Source organism: Lissotriton vulgaris, chromosome 8, assembly GCF_964263255.1.
Source record: "Lissotriton vulgaris chromosome 8, aLisVul1.2, whole genome shotgun sequence".
Classification (NCBI taxonomy): Eukaryota; Metazoa; Chordata; class Amphibia; order Caudata; family Salamandridae; genus Lissotriton; species Lissotriton vulgaris.
The window spans coordinates 698,784,606-698,789,357 of NC_141696.1; positions in this window are offsets into that span (position 1 = coordinate 698,784,606).

Below are 4,752 nucleotides of genomic sequence, written 5' to 3' on the forward strand. Positions count from 1 at the left end.
GTAGGAATAATGATATCCTATACTGAATGTAGATTTGGGTCTTGGCCCAATAAGGCATCCCATATAATGCAAACTTAATGACTAATGTCATGTTAGTTTGCCCTGTTTCTCACTGTTCCCCGCATTCTTCTTCCTTAGACCATTATTACATGGGACCATTCGCAGATACATTGAAGCCAATTTGATGAGATTGTTATAAATAATAATAATAATAATACAGCATTTTATAAAGCGCGAACAGCTACCTCACAAGGAGGTGTCCCGGCGCTAGAAGAACAGGTTTGACCACGAGGACCAGAATTAAGCGCCTAGCGCGGTTGGGTGAAAAGCCAGGTCTTCAGTATCTGCTTAAAGCAGAGCTCGGATGGGGCCTGCTGAAGCGCTGGGGGCAGGGTGTTCCAGAGTGCCGCCACATTGGCCGAGAAAGTTCGTCCTCCTAACCGAGCCCTTTTTACTCGTGGAACTACAAGCTGAACGTGGCAGTTGGAGCGGAGGGAACGGACCTGGGTGTATCTTGGCAGCCGAGTTTTCAGATAATTTGGGCAGGTGCCATACAGAGATCTAAAGGCCAGCGTGAGTGCCTTAAATTTGATTCTGCTGGCTACTGGTAACCAGTGAAGTGAAAGAAGGTGCGGAGAGACCGAATGCTTGAAAGGGATCCGCATTAACAGTCTCGCATTTTGGACCAGTTGCAACCGCTGAATTAAGTACTTTGGTAAGCCCAGATAGAGGCCGTTTGCGTAATCCAGCCTAGATGTCACTGTGGCATGGATTGCTGTTTTTCGACAGCCCTCTGGTAGAAGTCGCAGAATCTTCCGAAGATTCCTCAACTTACACAGACAGCAACCAACTACTTGCTGGATGTGCGAGGCAAAGGACAAACTGTCATCCCATCGCACCCCCAGATTTTTTGCCGTTTGGCTAGGCGAAGGGGCCTGTCCCATCTCTGCAGGCCACCAATAGAAACTACTGTGTGAGTCCTATACATATTTATGACTGATCAAATCTTGTATATCAATCAATGGCTATGGGTCTCGCTAATTCTTGGCTCGGAAATATAAACTATTTCATATACTGAACTACAAACTTCCAATCAGGCCAATCCTATAGACTTGGCATAGCTGTAGAATCAGACTGGCTCTGAATCTTTTGACTTTTTGGTGACTTATAGCTTTCTATTCTATTTCTCTTTCTTAACTTGGTGATTTTTTGTGTGTTTCTGCACCTCTTTCTTACTTTCGGCTTTTCCAGCTCTTTTCGTTATCATTTCATTCACAGTATTGATCTGCTGTGCGTTCATTGGGTGATTATAGCATACTAATGGACTCCAACCTCCTATTCTTTAGGTTTTAATTGTGGCTTTAGTTGCTGTTGTTAGATGATAATTTGAAGTGTTAAAATGAGTACAACTTATGTGGCCTCTTTTTGTTATTGTAGCCCTGAGGAAGTCATTTGGCGATTTGTCCCCAAGACGAAACACGTGTTGGCTGTTGGCTATTTGTCTGTTTGGCTACATTGGATGAATTCAACTACACAGGATCATCTGTTGGAATCTGTTACTCTAGATCTACACATAAAGAAAATAAAGACTTTTACTTCTGAATGGTACAATCTGGAAAACTCTTCATTGGACTGAAAATTGTTTCTAAATACTGTATCTGATTTTTTGTTTTCAGCTAAGACGCAGAAGGTCTGGATGTCGCCTAGCGAATGGCGGAGCCAAATGTCAAGATTCAGGGTAGAAGAGACACTGATCAATTGGATTAGAGCTTTTTCTGTTTTTATGGTGATCACAGCTGAGCGTTCCCTTAATTTGCAGGCAGAGATGGCATGTTACCAGAGTAGAATTACAACTTTCAGTGACAAATATGGAGGGGATGGGTGGAAGGAGTATGACATGACCTTCAGAAAAGCAAAAGAGTTTGACCAAACACTATCCTGGGATAGGGTCGATTCCATTTCATGGTATGGCCAGTTTACGGCCGGGCAACCAGGGAGTGCGGGCCCAAGCTGGAACAAAGGCTACCCTTCCAAACCCCAGCAGCCCTTTCGGCCAGCACAAGGGGGTGACACGGCTGGTAAGGCGAGGGGCAGTGGGGAGTGAAAAGGGGTGTGCTGGGATTTTAAGAAACGTACATGCACCAGGGCAGCAGGCGCCTGTAAGTTCAAGCACGCATGTTCCATATGTGGCCACCCTTCCCACCCAGAAACAACATGCCGCTCAAAAGGTAGCGCCTCCGGAAACGGGAAGAAAGAAACAGGATTAGGGGGGGAGACCGGCGGGTCGCTCATTCACCCATTGACGTTCTGGCTATGACTCCTTGGCTGAACAGGTACCCTCTGTGAGGATGCTGCAGGAAGGTTTCTCGCAGGACTTTAGGATCCCATTGGTGGGATATACCGGGACACCAGAATGTAGGAATCAATTGTCAGTTAGACACAACCCAGTTGTGGTGGCTTCAAAAATTGAGAAAGAGCTGCGCCTGGACATCCCTGTACCTAATTTTGTGTGCTCGCCCCTTGGAGTGGTCGCAAAGAAAGAGAAGGGCGAGTACAGGCTCATCCACAACCAATCAGCACCTAGGGGCGCATCATTAAATGACACTATTGATGAAGACATTTGTAGTGTTAAGTATGCGTCTTTTGACCAGGCAGTGGATATGTTGAGGATTCCTGGGCCTGGGGCCCTGATGGCCAAGTCAGACATTGAATCTGCTTTTAGGCTGCTGCCAGTGCATCCCCTAGATCAGCATCTGCTAGGTTTTTCATTTCAAGGGAAATTCTATATGGATATGTGTATGCCCATGGTTTGCTCTGTTTCATGTGCCTACTTTGAGAAATTCAGTTCCTTTCTGGAATGAGTTTTGAGGCAAACAACAGGACACCATCATGTCATGCATTACCTGGATGACTTTCTTTTTCTGGGCGCAGTGGGCTCACAGGAGTGTGCAAGGGCATTGCAGGAATTTTGAGTGCTCATGCGGGCTTTTGGGGTCCCGCTAGCACCTGGAAAAACGGTAGGACCAACAACATCCTTGGAATTTCTAAGCATAGAATTGGACTCAGTGGAGGGTTGTTTCAGGTTACCCAACGAAAAAATTAGGAAATTCAGAGCAGCTCTACAACAATGTTTGGTTAAAGAGAAAGTGACGCTCCAGCCGCTACAACAGACTGTGGGTCAGCTGAATTTCGCACTAAGAATAATACCCATGGCACGCCCCTTCTCCCGCTCAATCTCGCAGACCATGACGGGTCTGCGGGAAAAACACCATCACACTAGATTGTCGGCCAAGGTTCATCAGTACATGCATATATGGATGGCATTCCTGGAGGATTTCAATGGTAGAGTAGTGTGGTGCGGTCCCCCCACTACGTCATCTGAGTTAGGTCTATGGACTGACGCTGCGGGCAGTGTGGGGTTTGGCACCAAACTTAGAAACAAGTTGGTGGCCCAACAGTGACCGGTTTGGTGGGAGGAAAGCGGCTTGACAGCTAACATCAGCTTTTTGGAGCTATTTCCAATATGGGTTGCATTAAAAGTTTGACCTGACCATCTGTGTAATCAATCTGTGATCTTCTGATCTGATAACATGATCGTAGTCGAATGTATCAATCAGCAGGCGGCGCGGTGTAAGTTTATACTCCGCCTACTGAAGGAGATTGTGCTGAGTTGCATGCAACTGAATGTACAGTTTAGGGCCAAACATGTCCCAGGAGTGTTGAATAACGCAGCTGACGCACTCTCTCGCTTTAAGATGCAGGTATTCAGGGAGCATTTACCATCCGCAGAGGCAACACTGGCACACTTCCCAACAACACTCTGGTAAATTGGTGCCCCCAGCTACAGAACCACGTGGCAGCTAGCCTAGCGCCCAGGATCAGGACGGCTTACGAAGGGGCGTTTATGTCTTATTGCTCCTTTTTGGGACAGGACTGAGCGGAGAAGTGGTATCAGGAGGGGAATTTCACCAAGTACATGGATACATTACATAAAGAGGGGCGCTCAGCAGCGACAGCTAGCAGACAAAGGGCGGCTGTTTCTTTCTTTGTGCAGCTAAAAGGGGCCAAAGATCCCATGAACAGTTTCATATTGCAGAAGGCACTGAGGGGGTGGCGGCACCTGCAAGCAACTGCCACTGATTCCAGACAACCAATAGGTTTAGAGCGGCTGGCATCATTATTGAATGCCTTGTCTGACACCTGTAGCTCATCAGGGGATGTACTCTTATTCAGAGCGGCCTTTTCATTCGCTTTTTATGGGGCATTACGGGTAAGCAAATTGGTGGCTACCAGCTAGCTGGACACGCTAGGGGGTCTCCGGCTTGAACACACAAAGATACTGGACGATATGCTGTTGATCACCATACTTAAATCAAAAACTGATCAGGAGGCTCGGGGGGACAGTTTGGTACTCCACCGGGCACGGACCAATCCTTGCTGCCCAGTGTAGAGTTCTTTATCAAGCAACGAGCAGGCGCAGCAGAGGGAGCCCTGCTAAGGCATGGAGACAGTACCCCATTGACCAGGTTTCAGTTCCAAAGAGTGTTGGCAATGACAATTGGCAAGGCAGGTTTAAATCCTAAAGATTTTGGGACGCATTGTTTCAGAATAGGAGCGGCCACTGAAGCAACAGCAAGAGGGTTGCATGCCAACAGTGTAAAAAGGATTGGGAGATGGTCTTCCAACTGTTATAAACGTTATGTACGGCTGCACATGTTATGAGGTAACAAGTAAGTTACGCTGACGCCTGTC